Genomic DNA, 24,885 nt, shown 5'->3' on the forward strand with positions numbered 1-24,885 from the left:
CTTTTTTGTAGCTTTTATATTAAAAAGCTTTTTTAAATCTTTTATAATAAAAAGCTTTTTTAAATCTTTTATAATAAAAAGCTTTTTTGTTTAATGTTTTTATAATAAAAAGCTTTTTGTTGAATGTTTTTACAATAAAAAGCTTTTTTGTTCAATGCTTTTATAATAAAAAGCTTTTTTGTTCAATGCTTTTATAATAAAAAGCTTTTTTGTTGAATGCTTTTATAATAAAAAGCTTTTTTATTTAATGTTTTTATAATAAAAAGCTTTTTTGTTGAATGCTTTTATAATAAAAAGCTTTTTTGTTGAATGTTTTTACAATAAAATGCTTTTTTGTTGAATGCTTTTATAATAAAAAGCTTTTTTGTTGAATGCTTTTATAATAAAAAGCTTTTTTGTTGAATGCTTTTATAATAAAAAGCTTTTTTGTTGAATGTTTTTACAATAAAATGCTTTTTTGTTGAATACTTTTATAATAAAAAGATTTTTTGTTGAATGCTTTTATAATAAAAAGCTTTTTTGTTGAATGATTTTATAATAAAAAGCTTTTTTGTTGAATGCTTTTATAATAAAAAGCTTTTTTGTTGAATACTTTTATAATAAAAAGATTTTTTGTTGAATGCTTTTATAATAAAAAGCTTTTCTGTTGAATGCTTTTATAATAAAAAGCTTTTTTGTTGAATGCTTTTATAATAAAAAGATTTTTTGTTAAAGGCTTTTATAATAAAAAGCTTTTTTGTTGAATGCTTTTATAGTAAAAAGCTTTTTTGTTGAATGCTTTTATAATTAAAAGATTTTTTGGAGATTTTATAGCAAAAAGATGTTTGCATCTTTTATAATTAAAACCTCTTTTGTGGATTGTTAATAAAAAGCTTTTTTGGAGTTTTTATAGCAAAGCACTTGCTGAATATTTTATAATAAAAAGCTTTGTTAAAACAAATGCTTTTTAGGAAAGCTTTTAAATTTGTATTGGTTTATGTCCTTTTCCTTATTATAGAAAAGCTTTTAGATCATATTTTGTTTACACTAATTAAAAGCTTTTGTTGTTTAAAGCTTTTTTTTGTACAAATACTTGCTCAATCTCGCTTTCAAGAGCTTCAAATTACAATATTTTTAAATTGTTTAATAAATATGATAATAAAGCTTATGTATTTCGAAATGTTTTGTCTCTCTCTCTTATTATTATTTTTTGAAATCATTAATTGTTTATTTATGATGATCAAATATTAACCTTTACTGCCTATCACACTGACATTAAAAACGTATTTACTTCTTTTTTAAAAGCTTCTTTAAAGATTTCAATCTTTAAATCATATCAAAAGTTCACCCTCATCAAGCAGCTACACAAAATTGAAGAAGAAACAAAACAAGCCTTCACAAAAAAGTAACTGCAAAATACAATTTTTTATAGAGAAAAATAAAAATCATATTTTAAAATGTTGAAGCAAAAAACGTGTATGTGATTAAAGGAACCTAAAAACGGAGAAATCATTTTGACAGCCCACAACAAAACAATACACTGGCGTTGAGAATAATGCACAGAAATAAATAATTTTATCTCTGATTTAGTTTCCTTGTACCAAAGAATTCTTGGCTTTTTTTTGGGTTATTGTTTGTTTGTAGAAAGAAGATTGCCAGCATATGATGGGGTTTGTTGTACTGACTTCATCATTTTAACAATTGTTTGTAAATAAAATTCATGACTTTAGATATTGAGTATGACTGTGAGTTGATGTTGGTTGATTGTGGTTTAGGCCTGACTGTGTGTCGATCAAAATATACGTTTGTAATCAATCATCATCATCAGACAATCATAGCAAGAGGAATGGGTTTCTTTTTTCATATTTTTGTTTGGTAGATATGAATGTATGAAAAGAAAAGGGTTTTTATATGATTGTTTGACATCTTGTGTGTTGTTTTTCTTTATTTCAATTCAAGGAAATAAACAAAAAGTCAGCATATTTAATGAGTTTTTTGTTTGGTTTCTCTTAACAATGTTTGCTGGGTTATGCTGGCTGGCAGTTTAAGGCTTTTTTTAGTACGTGTTTAAAATCATTTGTTTGCAATTACAAAGTAACTTGTAGCTATGTTGTGTTCTCTAGATGGTCTTCTCTTCTCTTGTCTGCTCTGATCTATTATAATTTTCTTAATCTCTAGGCCTGCTGATGGTTGGCCTAAACCACAAAAGCCAAAAGTCAAACAAATGAAAGCAATGAGGGCCGGTTAACCAACCAAAACCATTCATTGAGGAAACATCTAAACAATTCATTGCAACCAAAATGCAGCCAGCAATCGAATGTATTTTTTTTTTGGACCTTTCAAAAATGAAAAGAAAAGAACAAAGAGCGAAAAAAGTTCAACCATAGAATGGTTATGGTTGGTATGACTTGAAAGCACAATTGCGTTACAAATGTGCATCTTAAATTAGCGTTAAAATGCTTAAACAATTCCAATTCCATGTACATAGTCAACATGGTTATGAGCCACTCCAGTCCACACAGTTCGTCAGTCTTTCAGTCATTCATTCATTTCATTTCACTTCAACAAAACTTGACCAAGTATGGTATTTTAAACATTTTTTTTTTCGTATACAACCAAAGGGCTTTTTTTTTTGTTGTGTTGCTGCAAAGCATTGAATCATTTTGTATAGTTTTATACAAAAAGATGTGTCATGGTCAAAATTCATGATTGATAGTTTTAGTTTTTTCCAGCTCTTACTATTCCATATAAGATGCTGGCAGTTTATAAAGGCTGGCGACATGCAATTTGCTTTTTTTTGCAGCCAAATTAAGGTAATGATTTAGAAAATTTTGTGCAAAAAAAAAAGATTTCCTAAGAAGTTAAGAATTTATGAGGCAATTATGTAGATAGATAGGAGATTAAAAGGAAAATTGTATTTGAATTCAAAAAGTCAACAAAATATATGGAATATTTAGAAAATTTTGCAAATTTTAATGAATTTTTATAAAATTTTCATATTTTTTAAGAACTTTTAAAAAAGTACTAAATCTACTACTAAATGAAATGTTTATATTTATAATTTAATTTTAAATTTCTGCAATATTTCCAGCCTAATTGCATAAAAATTTAAATTTTTAACGATTTTTAAAAAAGTAGTAAATCTACTACTAAATTAAATTGTGGAATTTTTTAATATTTCCAGTATTAATTGCTTTCAAATTTTTAATTTCTACAATATTTTCAGCCTAATTGTATAAAAATTTAAATTTTTAACGATTTTTAAAAAAGTAGTAAATCTACTACTAAATTAAATTGTGAAATTTTGTAATATTCCATTATTAATTGCTTTAAAATTTAATTTTTTATAAAATTTTCATAATTTTTAAGAACTTTTAAAAAAGTACTAAATCTACTACTAAATGAAAAGTTTATATTTATAGTTAAATTTTCAATTTCTACAATATTTCCAGCCAAATTCCTTAAAAACATAAATTTTTATCAATGTTTAAAAATGTAGTAAATCTACTACTAAATTAAATTGTGAAATTTAAGAATATTTCCAGTATTAAATGCTTTAAAATTTAATTTTTCATAATATTTTAATATTTTTTAAGAAATTTTAAAAAAGTACTAAATCTACTACTAAATGAAATGTTTATATTTATAATTAAATTTTGAATTTCTACAATATTTCCAGTCAAATTCCATAAAAATTAAAATTTTTAGCGATTTTGAAAAAAGTAGTAAATCTACTACTAAATTAATTCATGAAATTTTTGAATATTTCCAGTATTAATTGCTTTAAAATTAATATTTTTTATAAAATTTTCATATTTTTGAAGAATTTTTAAAAAGTACTAAATCTACTACTAAATAAAATAATTATATTTATAATTAAATATTCAATTTCTACAATATTTCCAGCCTAATTGTTTAAAAATTAAAATTTTTAACGATTTTAAAAAAAGTAGTAAATCTACTACTAAATTATATTGTGAAATTTTTGGAATATTTCCAGTATTAATTGCTTTAAATTAAATTTTTTTATAAAATTTTCATATTTTTTAAGAACTTTAAAAAAAGTACTAAATATCCTACTAAATAAAATGTTTATATTTATAGTTAAATTTTCAATTTCTACAATATTTCCAGCCAAATTCCATAAAAATTTAAATTTTTAGCGGTTTTGAAAAACGTATTAAATCTACTACTAAATTATGTTGTGAAATTTTGTAATATTTCCATTACTAATTGCTTTAAAATTAAATTTTTTATAAAATTTTCATATTTTTTAAGAACTTTTAAAAAAGTACTAAATCTACTACTAAATGAAATATTTACATTTGTAATTAAATTTTCAATTTCTACAATATTTCCAGCCAAATTCCATAAAAATTTAAATTTTTAGCGATTTTGAAAAAAGTAGTAAATCTACTACTAAATTAAATAGTGAAATTTTGTAATATTTCCATATTAATTGCTTTAAATTTAATTTTTTATAAAACTTTCACAATTTTTAAGAACTTTAAAAAAAGTACTAAATCTACTACTAAATAAAATGTTTATATTTATAATTAAATATTCAATTTCTACAATATTTCCAGCCAAATTCCATAAAAATTTAAATTTTTAGCGATTTTGAAAAAAGTATTAAATCTACTACTAAATTAAATTGTGGAATTTTTTAATATTTCCAGCATTAATTGCTTTAAAATTTATTTTTTTATAAAATTTTCATATTTTTGAAGAATTTTTAAAAAGTACTAAATCTACTACTAAATAAAATGTTTATATTTATAATTAGATATTCAATTTCTACAATATTTCCAGCCTAATGGTTTAAAAATTTAAATTTTTAACGATTTTTAAAAAAGTATTAAATCTACTACTAAATTATGTTCTGAAATTTTGTAATATTTCCATTATTAATTGCTTTAAAATTAATTTTTTTATAAAATTTTCATATTCTTTTAGAACTTTTAAAAAGTACTGAATCTACTATTAAATGAAATATTTCAATTTCTACAATATTTCTAAGATTTTTAAAAAAAGTAGTAATCTACTACTAAATTAAAATGTGAAATTTTGGAATATTTCCAGCTTTAAAATTATTTTTTTTTTAAATTTTCATATTTTTTAAGAAATTTTAAAAATGTACTAAATCTACTGCTAAATTAAATTGTGAAATTTTTTTTCAATTTTAAATTTCCAAAATATTTCCAGCCTAATTGCATAAAAATTTAAATTTTTAAAAAAGTAGTAAATCTAGTACTAAATTAAGTTGTGAAATTTTGGTATTAACTGCTTTAAAATTAATTTTTTTTTAAATTTTCATATTTTTTAAGAACTTTAAAAAAAGTACTAAATCTACTACTAAATAAAATGTTTATATTTATAACTAAATTTTCAATTTCTACAATATTTCCAGCCAAATTGCATAAAAATATAAATTTTTAACGATTTTTAAAAAAGTAGTAAATATATATAAATATAAATTATCCTGTTTTTAATTTAATTATTAATTTCTGTAATGTCCCAAAAAATTCGCCACAATGTCATAGAAATTTTTTAAAAAAAATTTTAGTAAAAATTTAAATTTATTGACAATACAATTCAGAAATGAATTCCGAAAAATTTGTCAAAAATAACTACAAAATTTTGCAAGTTCCCCACTTAGTTCCAATCATTTCCATTCCATTTCTCAAAAATATCCTAAAATTTAATTTTTTTTTAAAAAATATTGAAAATTTATTTAGATTACAATTTAAATTATTCTTTTTGGAAGAAAACTCACATTTGCCAACAAAAAAATTCTCTTCCAAGTGCAAAGGATATAGAAATTTTATATGTGTGAAAAACCACACATGATATCTCAACAATTTTATCTCATTATTTTTGAACAAATTAATGCGTTTTCTGTGTTAAATTGATGAGACAGGAAATTTTAAGAAATTTCATGATTATAAAATGAATGAAGAATAATTTTGTGTGGTTTATCACACAAGGTTGTGAAGAGGTTTAAATTGTATTAATTGACAAAAATTAGCAAGGTGTCAAAATGTTTATAAAAACTGATAAATTAACTTAATTTATAATTTAGACAAAATCGCCACTCAATTACTTTAATTCCCTAATATTTTCCAAAAATCCACAAAATTGCTTATTTCTTGTCTTTTGTCAAATTACTTTATATTAAACTTTTTATTAGAAAACTCACATTTGCCGACAAAAAATTCTATTCCAAGTGCCAGAGTCATAGAAATTACATATGTGTGGAAAACCACACAGGACATCTTAACAAAAAATTCAATAAATTAATGCATTTGTTCTGCTAAATTAATGCGACAGAAAAATTCTAAAAATTTCATGATAAGATTAATAAAGATTAATTATGTGTGGTTTCTCACACAAGGGTAAAATGAAATGTGCCAACATGTTTATAAAATATGATAAATTCGCTTAATTGTCCAAAACTCACAAAAAATTGCCTTTTTTGTTTTGGCCAAGTGCCAAAGACATATAAATTACAAGTGTGTGGAAAACCACACACGATATCTCTACATTTTTATATCATTATTTTTGAATAAATTAATGCGTTTTCTGTGATAAATTGATGTGACAGAAAAATTAAAGAAATTTCATAATTATAAGATTAATAAAGATTAATTTTTGTGTGGTTTCTCACACAGAGGAGAGATAAGAGATAAATTGTATTATTTGAAAATTTTTATATTCTAAAATGTTTATAAATGCTGATTAATTAAGTTAATTTAACTTTTAACATAAAACGCCACTCAATTATATTAATTCCCACACATTTTCCGAAAATCCCCAAAATTTCCAACAAATTTTTTTTTTTTAATTTATGTAAAAAGTTTATAAAATCGAAATTTAAGACATTTGCTAACATTTTTGTTGATTTTATACATAAATCCTGTAATTTTTCCCATATTTTATCCCACTTTTGTTAAAAACTTGGAAAATAACACAAAATTTGGTAATTTTAAAAGAACTTTCAGTTTATAATACAAAAATATGTTAAGATTTTCCATAACTAATGCTATTACTATGGATTTGGTCTATTAAATATTTAATCAAATGTATGAGAATGTCTGGCAAAATAAATCCCTTAAGTAAAATAAATTCTAAAACGAAAGAAACATTTCCTTTATATATCCCTTATAAAATATTCAATTAAGCTTCACAAAATCTATTATTTATTCTATTAACATTTTCCCCATTTAGTCATTGTTATTTGTTGTCGAAAATTAAATGAGTTTTCTTCTTAAATTGCCATAAAACCAAAAATAGAAATTTAAATTTCCTTTTTCCCAAAAAAAAAAAACAACCAACAAAATAATGTCCTATCGATAACACAATGTACAAAAAGCGTTAAAATGTAAAAACATAAACTTTGTACACAAAATAATGTTATTTTCTTAATAAAATATAATGTTATCTTGCGTTTATGGGGGGAAGAGTGTGGCTTCATGTTTGTATAAGTTTGCTGACATGCATGCATGAATGTGCATGATTGTGTGTATGCTTTGTAGCCAGTATGTGTAACATTCATTAGTAGCAATAACAATGATAAAATGTTTTATAACTTTTATTTTTCATGATGATAAATAACTGCAAATATGGAGAATGAGTGAGTGAGTGTGTGTGTACTCTATGACCACATCCATACACATTTATTTTGTATGAGACACGACATGTCCTTACACACACAGACACACTCTCTCACTAAAACACACATCCTTTTTTGAATGTAACAACATCAGTTCAGTAGTCATTTGTTTGGTTGTCTTACTTGCGTTCTGGCTTAATACAAATTTCTGTTTAAAATGTTAGCAATGCATCATTTGTAACAACAGCAATGACTAAAAACAACAACAAAAAACAGCAGCAGCAGCAGCAGCAACAACAATAATAATATTCCTACAATGTTGCTAACAAAGTTATTGTTGATTTTCATTGTAAAGACAAGAGGAAAGAACAACAAATGAAATATGAAGGCAGCAAGAGGGAGGGGAAATGCTTGAAACAAAATATCATTATAACACACATAAACTCTGGCACAGTCCTACACACATGCAAATTAGGGTGAGGCCTAATTTTCCCGAGAAAAATAAAACTGTTAAAAAAAATTTAAATTTTTGAGAAATTTAAAACCTCCAACCCATGTTTTTAGAGACTAATGGGATCTAAATGATTTCCAAAACTCTTGTTAATCAAAAGCAATAGCTCCCTATTACTTCAATACTCCACCATATGTCTGAATATTTTGCTGTACACACATGTGAGTGTACATCAAGTACTCATACATATGCTAAGACTAGCAAGTATTGTGTTGTACATTTTCAGACTAAAACATGGTTAATGACACAATTTATACTTTAGACTTGAAACGCAATGACACACAGAAAACGGGGAGGAGATCATACCCCAAACAATAACAACAACAGCACTATTAAGAGCGAAAACAAGACGAAAAAAAATGAAATTGTTATCAACATCAGGCCAACGTAATGTTTGTATAAGACGCGTAATTTATAAACTTAAAATGGCAGAAAAAAAGACAGTCATATAAAAGAATTTTAATTAAAATTAAATTAAACTAAAATAAAAATTTGAGAAAAAATTCCCTAAAGTTTACAAATTAGAAAATTTAAATAAAAGAAAATACAATCCCAAAAATATTTTCAATATTCCCAAAAAATTATTTCAATTTCTTAAAATTTCTAAAGTTAGTCAAAAAATTATACATAAATAACAAATTTCTTAAAATTTTTAAATTCCCAAATATTACACAAAAATACTCAAAATATAAATTTTATAAATTCGGTTTAATTTTTATGAAATATATAAAAAAGATGTTATAAATACTAAGATTTAATATAATTTTATATTTATATTTTTTATTTAGCATTTATAAAATTTGTATTTTGGGTATTTTTATGTAATATTTGGGAATTAATTTTTTTATTAATTGGGTAATTTTTAAATAGTTTTATTAAAATTTTAATTCATATTATGTTTCAAAAATAAGCGTAAGCTTTAAATATTAAATTCCCAAAAATTTTAAAAAATATCCAAAATACAAATTTTACAATTTATGTAAAATTTATTCAAATGATTTTAAAATTCCTATTAAATAATAAGAAAAAGTATAATTTTTATACCCTTCACCTTCGTGAGATGTCATTCCGTTTGTAATTTCTACATTTTTCATTTCCGACCCTATAAAGTATATATATTCTGGATCCTTATAGATAGCGGAGTCGATTAAGCCATGTCCGTCTGTCTGTCTGACTGTCTGACCTTCTGTCTGTCTGTTGAAATCAGTTTTCTGAAGACCCCAGATATCTTCGGGATCCAAATCTTCAATAATTCTGTCAGACATGCTTTCGAGAATTTTGCTATTTAAAATCAGCAAAATCGGTCCACAAATGGCTGAGATATGAGGAAAAAACCAAGACAACCTCGATTTTTGACCTATATCTGGATTACTAAGGCATTAATATAGACAAAATTTTTAACCCGAATTTTTTTTTTTTTAAAAAAAAATTTAAAAGGCAAAAAAAAAATATTTTTAAATTTAAAACAAAAAAAATTTAAAAATTTAAAAAAAAAAAAATTTTAAAAATTTAAAAAAAAAAAATTTTAAAATTTTAAATAACAATCGAAAAAATTTTTTTTCCAAAAAATTAAAAAATTAAATTTTGTTTACCTAAAAATATTTAAAATTTTAAGGTATAATCTTACTTGTTAATCATTTCAACTTATACCCTCAGTTAAATCCCAAAAATATTTTCAAAATACCCAAAATCCCGAAACATTTTTTTTTACAAATTTTAATCAAGTTTATAGAAATTATAATTAAAAACAAATAATAAAAAAATTCCTATAAATTAAACATAAAATCCACAATCCCATATAAATAATTTTAATTCCCAAAAATCCTCAAAACCCATGAAAACCGTAAATTCTGCACAATTTTTTCTAATTATTTAAAAAAAAATTAAATGATAATAATAAATAAGTTTAACATTTCAATTAAATCCCATCAAAAAATTATATTGAATCCCCCCCGAAAACATTTCCAAAAAAAAATTAATTTTTTCTAAAAAATTTAAAATTCCTTTTAAATAATAAGAAAAAGTATAATTTTAAATCATCTTTGAAATCATTTTAAATTCCAAAAATAATTGCAAAATACCCAAAATCCAGAAACAAATTTATAGAAATTATAATTAAAAACTTAGCAAATATTGAAAAAATATAAACAAATTTTAATTCCCAAACAAATTTAAAAAAATCCACAAAACGCATTACAGTTCCTGCAAATTTTTTTTTTTAATTAATTTAAAATTTAATTAAATCCCACTAAAAATATTGAAAAATGACCAAGAAAAAATTTCAATATCCCGAAGTTTTAATTAAAATTTTTTTACAAATTTATTAAATTCAAATTATACTTTTTCTTATTATTTAAAATGGAACTTTAAAATTTTTAGAAAAAATTTACGTTTTTTTTTTTGAAAATGTTTTTGGGGGATTTTAAATATTTTTAGGAGGGGATTTGATTAAAATTTTAAACTTACTTATTATTATCATTTAATTTTTTTTTGAAATAATTAGAAACAATTGTGCAGAATTCACGGTTTTCAATGGGTTTTGAGGATTTTTGGGAATTAAAATTATTTTTATGGGATTGTGGATTTTATGTTTAATTTATAGGAATTTAATTTTTTTATATTTTTTTCAATATTTGCTACGTTTTTAATTATAATTTCTATTAACTTGATTAAAATTTGTAAAAAAAAAGTTTCGGCATTTTGGGTATTTTGCAAATATTCAAATAATTTAATAATATACTTTTTATTATTCAAAAGGGAATATTAAAATCCTTTGGGGATTTTTAGAAAATTATTATGAATTTTAAAATTTTGTTTTTATTAAATTTTGAAAGGTTAAGCTTATTTTTAAAGCATAATTTAATGAATTAAAATTTTGTTAAGGAGAAAATGGATGTGGTTAACACATTGACTGCCAAGGCACTTTCAGCAAATAAGATGCTGGGGGCCACAGGATTTTCTTTGGAATTTTTTATGGGATACTGAGTTAGAAAAAATACTCAGTACAAGTTCTGAAAGTGATGAAGAATGTGAAGATTACAGTTTTGATGAGAAACTTCCAGACAACATCGAAAAAATTCTTAAAATCTAGCACTATTGTCTGACATGGCTAGAGAGAATAAAAGTCTTGTCGGACATATGTGTCCGACGTGGCGTAAACCGCATAGTGCAGTGTCACACATATGTGTCCGACGTGGCAGTCAATGTGTTAAATCGATTCAACAAATTCTCCCTTTAATCATCTTAATTCCTAATCAAACATTGCAAAAATTCCCAATAAAAGAAGTAAATTAAATTTTTCAATGAAATCCTTTGAAAATTTTTCAAAAAAAATAATTTCAAGTAAATTACCAAAAAAGTTTAAAAATTAACAAATTTTTAAATTCCCAAAAGTTTTACAAAAATTCCCAAAACAAAATGTAATTTTTAAGAAAAATAATGTGTTAAATCGATTGAACAAATTCAACCATCAATAATTGTCTTAGTTCCTAAATAAAATTATAAGGAAAATTATTTTTAACTTTCTATCAAATCCCCTTAAATATCCCGAAGTTTTGATTGATTTTTTTGGTACAATTTTATTATGCTTAAGGTATCATTTTTATCTAATTATTTTTGAATAAATTAATGAGTTTTCTATGATAAATTGATGCGGCAGAAAAATTCCAGGAATTTCTTGAACATAAGATTAGTGTTGTGTGGTTTCTCACACAAGGGTGTGAAGAGGGTTAAATTAAATTAATTGACAAAAATTAGCAATGTGTCAAAATGTTTATAAAAGCTGATAAACTAACTAATTAAAATTTAACCAAAATCGCCATTAAATAAAAATTATATTAATTCCCAAATATTTTCCAAATATCACCAAAATTTCTTAAATTTTTTTTGTTTATTTATTTTTGTAAAAAGTTTACAAAATCAAAATTCAAGATTTTTGTTACAAACTTGTTTGAGTTTATATTTAATACATGCAGCAAAAGTTAAGGAAATTATCAAAAAAAATTAATTTTTCAAAAATTCACAAAAATCCAAAATCCACAATTTTATAAATTTCTTCATAAATTGTTCTAAATATCAAAAATTGTTCTTTATTAAATAACTAGTTGACTAGCATTTACTTATGTTAGTTCTTCAAGTTTCTCCAACCCACATACACCTATCTGTTCTTATTTGTTTGCAAATATAATATCTAAATTTGTACTGCATACTTTAGGTAGCTTTTTTATTACAGTTGACTGGACTCAAAAAACAAATTCCTAGTTTTACCCCGATTTTTTTAATTTTTTTTCTTTACAAACCTTCTTCGGAAAATTTCGAATCGAATAATAAAAAAATCTGCCAAATCGCTCCAGCCGTTCTCACGTGATGCCATTACATACATGGATCATTTCATTTTTATTTTAAAAAATATTCCAAAAATTCAAAAAAATTCCAAAAGTTGTGTTTAAAAATTTTCCAAAAATTTATAAAATTATGCTTAGAAGATTATATAATTAACAAAATTAAAAAAATAATTAAATTCCCAAAAAATCTACAAAAATCTCCAAAATACAATTTTAAAATTTTTGCAAATTTTTAAAAATTTTCTATTAACTAATAAGAAAAAAGTATGTTAATTAAACATATAAATAAATTTCCCCTCCAACTATATTAATTCCCAAAAAATATTTATAAATTCCCAAAAATAATTACAAAATCCCGGTATTTATTTTAAAAATTATTCCACAAAGTTATAAAGTTGTGTTTAGGAAATTAAAAAACTTGAAAAAATTAACAAAAAATTTTAAAATATTCAAATTTGTAGATTCCCAAAATTTTTTTAAAAAATCCCCAAAACCCAATTCAAAAATTACAAGCAGGATAGAAGTAGTTTCTCCTAATTGAATAACATATTGTCTATTACTGGTAATAACGTATTATTTTAGTTATGCATTCAAATTTGTAGATTCCCAAAATTTTTTTTCAAAAATCCCCAAAACACAATTCAAAAATTACACGCAGGATAGAAGTAGTTTCTCCTAATTGAATAACAACCTATTGTCTATTACTGGTAATAACATATTATTTTAGTTGTGCATTGTCATTTGTCTGTTCATATTAACATTTTAACCAGATGTTATCTGACCAAATTGGACCATAAAGTTATTTTCCTTAAAAAATTTAAAAAAAAAAAAATTATTTGTGGGAGTTTAAAAATATATTTGTTTTTAAATTTATATAAGATGCAGCATCAAATTGAGAAATACCTCCTTGAAATGTTTGGAAAATTTTCTCGGGAATTTTAAAATCTTCAATACTTATAATTTTTGAAGATTTCACACCTTTAATTTCCATTTCTCTCAAATTATGTTTAAATACTAGTGTGACTAATACACGTTATTTATTTACAACTGCATACATTTATACTTTTTTTTTAGATACAATTACTGATAACATGAAAAATAAAATATTGCTTATGTGTTTTTATGCGAAAAATTTAACAGGAATTAATTAAAAATTCATATAAAGAATAAGGAAGACATAGAAAAGTTTTAGCATAAATAAGAAAAAGCTAAAAAGAAAGAGCGTAAAACTCTGGAAAGGAAGGCAAAAAATAATGTGTCTCAAACCTAGATCTATTCACCCAAGTTTAAAAGAAAAACAATTAATGGAAATAAATACTCTGAAAAGAAATATAATTAAAGATGTTTTTATTTAAAAACAAATTGTAAATGTAAAAAAGTTTTGAAAACAATATTTCCATAGAAATTTTGTTATATTTGTAAAACTTCTATAAATAAATTATTGAGGCCATGAACTCAAGATTTTAAAAAGAAAATTTAATTTAGCTCTAATAAGTTCAACGTCATTATAGTTAATCGTATATTCCCTTACTTAACAGCATCTAAGAAGCGTTTTTTTCAAGTGCACTTTTTATTTTTGTTCGGTGGTTAGAAAAAAGTTAAATTTTTACGTTCACAATTTTTGTTTCAGTAGAAGGGTACATATCTGTCATTTATTCTCACTTAGCTATTGAACATTATAGTGTAAAAAAAATGTTTTTTTTTTGCTTCGAAAATGTAGAATTTTGTACCAACAAAGCGTCATATGAGGGAAGTTTTGCTTTACTTCTTTAATTTGAAAAAAAAAGTGCAGCTGAAGCACACCGATTGCTCAACAAAGTTTAGGATGAATGTATTCCATCGATTTCAATGTGCGAGAGATGGTTTGTTTGGTTCAAAAGTGGTGACCGGCCAAAAAAGTTTGAAGCCCAAGAATTTGAGGCATTACTCCATGAAGATTGTTGTCAAACTTAACAAAAGCTTGCAAAATCATTGGGAGCTACTCAATTAGCAATTTCAAAACGTTTGCAAGCAGCAGGATTCATCCAAAAGCAGGGAAATTGGGTAACATACGAATTGAAGCTGAGACAATGGCGGTTTTGCATGAATGGCGATTTTGAATGTCTGAGATGCTGCTTTAAATTTATAAAAGAAAGTAATTTTTGCACCAAATCTGTACTTGTGATGGAAAATGTATCCATTACGATAACCCAAAACGTAACAGATCGTATTTGAAGCCCGACCAATCAGCCGGATCGACACCAAAGCCAAATATCCATGGCGCTAGGATAATGCCTCTGTATTTGGTGGGAGCAAAAGTGCCATATCTATTATAAGCTGCTGAAAATTATCCATACCATCACAGGGAAACTGTTCCGAACTCAACTGATTCATTAGAAGCGAGCATAGGCCGAAAAACGCCAAGAATATTCGGATAGATATGAAATCGTAATATTCCATCATGACAACACTCGGTCACATGTTGTAATACCTGTTAACAAGTATTTGGAAAGAATTGGTTGGGAGTTTTGCCTCACCCGCTTTATAGGCCAGACCTTGACTCGTCCGACTTCTATTTGTTTCGATTGATGCAGAACTCTCTCTCTCTACAATGAATCAAGTATCCTAAACTGGCTTGATTCATTGTTGGCCTCAAAACATGAGCAGTTCTTTTGGTTCGAAATCCATTTGTTGCCAAAAAGCTGGGAAAAAATGGCCAATATTTTGAATAAATTTATATTGTATAAAAGTTTCAAAATAAATGCAAAAATTTCAAAAACTCCACATTTTTAAGTCAGACAGACACCTTATAAATTAAACTAGGAACAGCAAATTTTGCAAATAAATCGCAAATTTCATTAAAAAATCACTAATTTTGGTAATTTTTTGTGCGAAAAAATTTTATTGAAAAAAAAATTTTGGTAAAAAAAAATTCGTATTGAAAAATATTTTTTCCGGATATGAACCATTGTCGTTCCCACTTACTATGGCGTTATATAAGTCGTTGGAAAGCCCATTAAATTGTCTATCATTTGATATCCATGTTGTCTATATTTTTGTAATAAAATCCTTAGTAATTGAGATATAAATAAAAACAAGTTAGAAAGTATTGTCGGTCAAGCAAAAACATGTCTCTTTTAAAATTTCAATAATTTATATTTTTGAGTGATTTTCGGAAGTGGGCCTTATATGGGAGCTATGAACAATTATGGACCGATCACCATGAAATTAGGTCGAGTGATTTATGTCTATATGGAAGTTGTGTATGTTGAATTTTGTGTGTATACCAATATTTTTAAGCGATTTATGCACGTTTAAGTGATTTTCGGAAGCGGGTCTATATGGGAGCTATGACTAATTATGGACCGATCATAAGAAAATTTGGTGACATGAATTTTGTATATATAAAACTTATTTGGAGCGCAATTTATGGAGATACATTTATAAATTAAACATTTATGACCGATAAAGTCCAATTTCGAAAGGACATTAGTATGGGGGCTAGGTGAAATAATGGACCGATTTCAGCCAGTTTTAATAGGCTTGGTCCTTGGGCCGAAAAAATAATATGTACTAAATTGGATCGAAATATCTTCAGAATTGAGACCTGTACTCTGCGCACAAGGTTTACATGGCAGCCAGCCAGCCAGCGGACCAGACGGACGGACGGACATCGCTTAATCGACTCAGAAAGTGATTCTAAGTCGATCGGTATACTTTAAGGTGGGTGTTAGACTAATATTTTTGGGCGTTACAAACATCTGCACAAACGCATAATACCCTCCCCACTATGGTGGTGTAGGGTATAAAAATATAAAAAATCGAGGTAGTCTTGGTTTTTTGCTTATATCTCCGGCATTTTTGGGCCGATTTTCCCGAATTTAAATAGCACTATAAGCAGGACTATAGCGAATTTATTGAAGTATGAATCATGTATTTAAGTTATTTGGGGGCTACGGAAAGTTGATTTCAACATACAGACGGATAGACGGAAATGGCCAGAATATATGTGTATACGATCTTAAATGAAAATTGTTGATATTACAAACTTATGTATAACCCTACCACTTATGGTGCAGGGTATAATAATCACAAATCTCTAATTTCCGGAAAACAAACGATAGATTTCAAAATTAAAATCAGTTATTTGAAAAAAAAAAAATTTTAATTTTTAAAAAATCACTTTTTTCAGAAAATTCCAACGATTACTTTTATGGTATACTGAGGTTTATTTTTTACATTACAACAAAAAACAATTCTGGAAAAATTTAATTGAATTTTCTTGTTTGATTTCATTAAATTAACAATATTTCTAACCACTCCAAACAGCATATATACACACAGGAAATAGGAAACAGAAAAATATAACATGTCAAGTGCAAATTAAACATATGTACGACGAACATACAAAAATAAAACAGCAAATAAATTGTCAGCACGAGCTCAAAAAAAAAAAAACAGGGCCGCAAAAAAATATAAAACAATTACAATGTTAAATAATTTAGCAAGTACAGCAATGACAAACATACATATATAAATTATTAAATAACTGTAATTATCACCTTTATGCCTGACCTGTAAGCTGTTGCTGCTGCCTGGTCTTTTGCAGCATTTTGTGACAAAAAATGCCAAACAGAAAACTGAAAATTATTTTTAATTACAATATGGGTTTTTTTGTGCTTCTGCTATTGTAAATATACTAGCTATACTATGGCAAAACTTTCTAGAGAGCAGCCAGCAAATAAATTATTCTTTATCCTTAGAGACCAGTCCATTACAACTCAGAAACCTTGCCCTGAATTATGGAGAAAAAAAGCAACAGTCTTTGGGAAATTACTTGTGTTTGAGGAAATTTCATATGAATTTAATGACAAGCAAGTGAATAACCATCAAAATTGTTTTATTTTCTATTTTTTATTTTCGTCTAAATATAAAGCTAGCAAGAGCAAGCACGTGAGACAGACTAATGAGATATGACATGCAAGGACCAACCAACACAGCTACCTCAAGAGCTATAAACAAATATTTTCCTTTTTATAGTATAAAACAAACTAACCAAAATGCTTTCTTCTTGCCCCGGCAAAAGTGTCTCCAAAAAAAAGAAAACGGAAACAAACACTATAAAAACACATTATTGTATTATAATGAATATCAAAAAAAAAAATAAAACAAAAACTAAAGAAATGTTACATTAACGTAGCCATAATTAAATTAAAATTTTGTTATTATTTAATAACATAAAAGAGCGAGACTTATTTATACTTAGAAGTGGATGAGGAGGAGGAAGAGGCATTTCACAAAAAAGGAAATGAAATTGTTTGTGGCCACATAAAAGGCACATTAGTAAAGGCACAAACGAAAAACAAACATTAGAATAGAGGTTGTGATAATGTTAATGACATTTACGCCTTCTTACTCTGGTTATTAAAAGCTAAAGACACGAGACCTTTACAATATGAAATTTATACCAGGACAAGGGAGGTGGCTGGCTACAATTAAAGTTTAATTAAAGTTAACCAACAAAAATTAAATTGAACTTGTATGACATAAATTATATTATGGTGATGGAAGGTAATTTACATGAAATGCCTTAAAAATGATTAGACAGGAATTAGACCAAAATAAAGTTTTAAAATTAGAAAAAATCTACAAAAAAAAAAACCGAGAGGCGTTAAAAATAATTATAATTTAAACGAAAATTTAATAATTAAAAGCTATTAACAGCAGATAACTGAAAACCTAAAAAAACTAGACAGATATTATTGAGAAAAAGCTGGGTATTGAACAATTTTCAAGCTAAATCAGTGGTCGGCATACGGAGAACATGGAAAATTCTTGAACAATTGTTAACTGTTAAAGGAGAATAATTAAGAATAAAAGAACTAGAATAATATTCGTTTGGTATTGAACAAATTTAAAGCTAAATCAGTGGTCGGCATACGAAAAATTCTTGAACAATTGTTAACTGTTAAATGAGAATGATTAAGAATAAAAGAACTAGGCAAACATTAGTTAGGAAAGCTTGGCATTGAACAAATTGGAATCCTAATCAGTGGTCGGCATAAAGAGAACATGCACAACAAAGGGCAACAAAATTAAAAAAAAAAAAATCGAATTTTGATGTATTGTGTTTCCAGTAGTACAAATATGGTCCACACTTTAAATCTATGGAGAGATTTTTTTTTAAAATTTGTAAGTAAAATTGTGAATTTTTTTAAACGTTTCTCCATATAATTAATGATTACTCAACAACGGTTGGTACGATATTATTAAAGGAAACTGATAAATATTGGAATTTAAATAACCTTTAAGCCGTTTGTATTTTGTGTTTTAATCGGCTCAGTAGTTTCGGAGTTATAATAACAAATTGAAACAAAAAATATATTTTTTACATGAAAATAGCAAATTTTTTTGTTTTGAAAAAATCATGAAAAATCATAAACGGCAGAAATTGTTTAGATTTATTGCTTTGTCTCAAAGCCACATATAATGGCAATAAAAAGAGATGTAGATCATAACTATTGATGGATTCTTTACGAATTTATTCACAATTAAGTTAATTCGCTCATTTTCGCAATATTTTAGTTTTTTGTTTAATATACATAAAATTGAGTAGTTACTGTTCTTCTTTCGATTGACTGAATTTTGAAAACATATTCCCCATACTATGTGCACATTTTCACACATATATTGCGTTTCAATTCGCTCAGTAGTTTCGGAGTTATAAAGACAAATTGAAGCAAAAAAAATTTTTTACTTGAAAATAATTTTTTTTTCTTTTAAAAAAATCATGAAAAATCTAAACCGGCAGAAATTGTACAGGTTTATTACTTTATCTTCGAGGCACATATAATGGGAATAAAAGGAGATATCGATCGTAAAAATCAATTGATTCTTTTCGAATTTATTCACAATTAAGTGAATTCGGTAATTTTTACAAAATTTTGGTTTATTGTTTGATATACATAAAATTGAGTAGATACTGGTTTTCTTTCGATTGATTGAATTTTGAAAACGTATTCCCCATGCTATGTACAAATTTTCATATATATATTGCGCTTCAATTCGCTCAGTACTTTTGAAGTTATAAAAACAAATTGAAGCAAAAAAAAAATTGTTTACGTGAAAATAAATTTTTTTTTTGTTTTAAAAAAATCATGAATAATCGAAAACGGAAGAAATTGTTCAGACTTATTACTTTATTGGAAAGCCACATGTAATAGGAACAAAATGAGATATCGACCATAAAAATCGATGGATTATTTTCGAATTTATTCACAATTAAGTGAATTCGCTCATTTTATCAAAATTTTAGTTTTTTGTTTGATATACATAAAATTGAGTAGTTACTGTTCTTCTTTTGAATGATTGAATTTTGAAAAAATTTTCCCCATGCTATGTAGAATTTTTCACATATATATTGCGTTTCAATTCGCTCAGTACTTTCGGAGTTATAAAAACATATTGTAGCAAAAAATATATTTTTTATGTGAAAATGATTTTTTTTTTTTAAAAAAATCATGAAAAATCTAAACCGGCAGAAATTGTTCAGACTTATTACTTTATAGCAAAGCCACATATAATAGCAACAAAATGAAATACCGATCATAAAAATCGATTGATTCGTTATGAATTTATTCACAATTAAGTGAATTCTTGAACTTATACATGCATTTTCTATTTAATTCAAATCTAGCGTAAATTTTGGCACACCCTTTGAATATTTATTATTGGTGATTATTTCCAGACGTTATCCACTGAATGTGAAATTTCAATAAACTCTTATTTACCATGAGTGTTAATAAAGGTTATAAAAATATAAGTAAACAAATAAAAAAAACTTCTTTCCAGTTAGCCTTACATTTTGCTTCATAACTTTTTTCCTTGATTATTAATTTGGCTGATATTTAATAGCAACTTAACTAGGACAATGATAAATATTTTGCTGAAAAATTTATTAAGTTTGCTTTATAATCTTGGACAAGAGTCTGATTTACACTAACATACAAAATACAATATTTTCGAATTTATGTATTTTAAAATGGATTTTGATATTTTGCTTCTAATTCAAATATGTATTTAACAAATTTGAATCAAATTTTCCCACATTATTTATAATTTAAACAATATAACAGACTAAACCTAACTCATCAATAATACATTAAATATAACATTTTTTTATCTTCTCTTTTTTCCCTTGGAAATTAGTAACACCCTGTAATGTAACCAACATCTGCCAAAGGCATAACAAATCCAAATGATGCTACACAGATGAAAAAAAAAAAACATATTAACACTAAATGGAAATTAAAACATTAAAAAACCTTAATATGAAATTTGTGCTCACAACACCGAGCATTAATTATGTTGTAACCTAAAGCGTAAAAATACAACATTTAATAACAGCAGAAAAAAAAGCCCAGCAAAAACCAAAAAAAAAAATCATACACAATGTAATGATGCTACATTAGAAAACACTCAAGGAGAAAAAGTTGGTAAAACTACAAGAGATTTTGGAGCAACGAAGCACTTTTGGCAGGCCAAATTCCAACTTCAGAATCCGTTCAGCTCTAAGCAAACTGGAACAAAACTAGAAAAGAACTAGCACAGAATAGAACTGGAACAGAACTAGTGCAGAACTAAGTACAAAATCGAAAAATAATTTGAACCATTTCATTTAACTTAGTTTTTCGAGTGTTTAACTAAATGTCTAATATAACATTTATTTTGGATAATTTGTCTTTTATTTTTTTTGTTTTTGCTCTAACTAACCTTCTTCATAAAAGCTTAGGGCCATGATGCGCTGCAAAGAAAGTGTGTGTTCACAATAAAAAAAAGTGATTTCCATAAATGTTTCTTAAGTTATCTAACATGATATTAACGCTTAGAAAATGCCCTCCATACTTATGCTATACGTAAGTAATAATGATGCTATATGTATGACTTTTCTTAATCTCCAAGACGTTTCAACCAAATTCCCATCATCTGCCTCTACTTAACACTCAAATAATACTGCAAAGCTTTAGCGTTCATATTTGGAATGTATAAGAGAATTTTTCTAATGCCTAAAGCATCATACACCAACTTACTATCATTATAATTTATGAATATATGCATAGATTACTTATGCAAGAGCGTATTAATTAACTAAATTAGGTATTAATTGCTTAAGGAATGGCAAAAAAAATACAAATTTAATAAAGTCTTAATGGGAGTTTGGAACAACAAAAAAAGTTCAAAGAAAAATTTATTTAATTTGGTGGCTCAAAATTGGTATTTAATTACGAAATTTTGCATATTATTAAAATCTTAATTTTATTTTTAAAAGCTTACCAATAGGTTTATGTAAAAACACATCAATCATTTATTACCTGTAAAGAAATAAAAAAAATATATAGAAATTAATCATTTTGAAATAGACAAGAATATTGGTTAATTTAAAAGGAATGAAAGAGAACTAGAACAGAACTAGAACAGAACTAGAACTAGAACAGAACTAGAACAGAACTAGAACAGAACTAGAACAGAACTAGAACAGAACTAGAACAGAACTAGAACAGAACTAGAACAGAACTAGAACAGAACTAGAACAGAACTAGAACAGAACTAGAACAGAACTAGAACAGAACTAGAACAGAAGTAGAACAGAACTAGAACAGAACTAGAACAGAACTAGAACAGAACTAGAACAGAACTAGAACAGAACTAGAACAGAACTAGAACAGAACTAGAACAGAACTAGAACAGAACTAGAACAGAACTAGAACAGAACTAGAACAGAACTAGAACAGAACTAGAACAGAACTAGAACAGAACTAGAACAGAACTAGAACAGAACTAGAACAGAACTAGAACTAGAACAGAACTAGAACTAGAACAAGAACAGATCTAGAACAGAACTAGAACAGAACTAGAACAGAACTAGAACTAGAACTAGAACAGAACTAGAACAGAACTAGAACAGAACTAGAACAGAACTAGAACAGAACTAGAACAGAACTAGAACAGAACTAGAACAGAACTAGAACAGAACTAGAACAGAACTAGAACAGAACTAGAACAGAACTAGAACAGAACTAGAACAGAACTAGAACAGAACTAGAACAGAACTAGAACAGAACTAGAACAGAACTAGAACAGAACTAGAACAGAACTAGAACAGAACTAGAACAGAACTAGAACAGAACTAGAACAGAACTAGAACAGAACTAGAACAGAACTAGAACAGAACTAGAACAGAACTAGAACAGAACTAGAACAGAACTAGAACAGAACTAGAACAGAACTAGAACAGAACTAGAACAGAACTAGAACAGAACTAGAACAGAACTAGAACAGAACTAGAACAGAACTAGAACAGAACTAGAACAGAACTAGAACAGAACTAGAACAGAACTAGAACAGAACTAGAACAGAACTAGAACAGAACTAGAACAGAACTAGAACAGAACTAGAACAGAACTAGAACAGAACTAGAACAGAACTAGAACAGAACTAGAACAGAACTAGAACAGAACTAGAACAGAACTAGAACAGAACTAGAACAGAACTAGAACAGAACTAGAACAGAACTAGAACAGAACTAGAACAGAACTAGAACAGAACTAGAACAGAACTAGAACAGAACTAGAACAGAACTAGAACAGAACTAGAACAGAACTAGAACAGAACTAGAACAGAACTAGAACAGAACTAGAACAGAACTAGAACAGAACTAGAACAGAACTAGAACAGAACTAGAACAGAACTAGAACAGAACTAGAACAGAACTAGAACAGAACTAGAACAGAACTAGAACAGAACTAGAACAGAACTAGAACAGAACTAGAACAGAACTAGAACAGAACTAGAACAGAACTAGAACAGAACTAGAACAGAACTAGAACAGAACTAGAACAGAACTAGAACAGAACTAGAACAGAACTAGAACAGAACTAGAACAGAACTAGAACAGAACTAGAACAGAACTAGAACAGAACTAGAACAGAACTAGAACAGAACTAGAACAGAACTAGAACAGAACTAGAACAGAACTAGAACAGAACTAGAACTGAACAAGAACCTGAACTAGAACCTGAACTAGAACCTGAACTAGAATTTGAACTAGAACTTGAACTGGAACCTGAACAAAAAATGAATTGGAACCTGAACTAGAAGCTGAACTAGAATTTAAACTAGAACTTGAACTGGAAACTGAACAAGAAATGAATTAGAAACTGAATAGAACCTCAACTGGACAAGAACTGAGTTTGAACTTATCCAGAACCAGAATTAGAATCTGAACTAGAACCTGCACTTGAACCTGAACTAGAACCTTAACTGGAATCTGAACTAGAATCTAAATTGGAATCTGAACTAGAACTTGAACTAGAACCTGAATAAGATTTTTTTTAGAACCTGAACTGGAATCTGAACTATAAACTGAACTAGAACTATAATAGAACTATACTATAGTATACGAATATTTATATTAAATTCATCTTTTATTAAACGCCAACCAAAAAGCTCTTTAATATTTATTCTCCATTTATTCTCAATTCTGTTTATAGTTTTGCGGCCAACCTCCATTAAGACTTCCTTGTCTGTCCTAGTGTCTAAATGTATAGTGTTTTATGACCAACTATTAAATCCCTAATAAAACATTTACCACTGTAACATTGTATCTCTGCCCCCTTTGCCAAATAACTAACACACTTTGTGGTTTTTTGAAGAAACATGAGCTTTTCATTTAAAATAAAACCATTTCACAAAATATTGGGTTAGTAGGCGTTTATTGTTTAGGCTCAGATGTCAGTGGTAACCACAAGAATGTTTCTTGCTGTAAGTTTAAATTTTACACCAAGACATTTTGAGCACAAATGAATGATGAAGTGTAACAAAAAGCAAAAATTTAATTAAAATTTAATACAAAAAGCTCTACAACAATACAAGAAAACTAAATATTTAAGTTGATACATTTGAAAGTACCTAAAAATTTGTTAGTAAGTTTAGCAACTCAAAGAAAAGGACTTTAAACTGAAATTTTCTGTTAAATTAAATTCAGTAATTTTTTGTGCAGTGTTCAAAAAAGGGTTTATTATCCTTTTTTGGTTAGTCTTTATAGCCTCTAACGGTGTTTAGCTATGTATCCTTGTTATTATCCATTTTCTTTTTTTTCTGGTTTTTTGCTAAACTAGATAATAAACATGTTTTCAAAATTTTGCGTCCTTTTTTTTTGTTGCTATTTTGGGTTATAATTTTAAGTTTAAATGACTTAAATGTTATTTGCAGGTCATAAAAAATTCATTTGAATTCTATGCCTTTGTAGCTCCAAAGCAATTTGTCATTTTGTTAATTGTTTTTAGGGGGTAGATATAATTTTCCATTTATATTTACATTTTCGTTTTCCGACAATTTCATTTATATTTCCAATTCAATATTTTTTGTGTGTGTTTTAGATAAGTTTTGTAATTAAAATTCTC

This window comes from Calliphora vicina, chromosome 5 (assembly GCF_958450345.1).
Source record: "Calliphora vicina chromosome 5, idCalVici1.1, whole genome shotgun sequence".
Lineage (NCBI taxonomy): Eukaryota > Metazoa > Arthropoda > Insecta > Diptera > Calliphoridae > Calliphora > Calliphora vicina.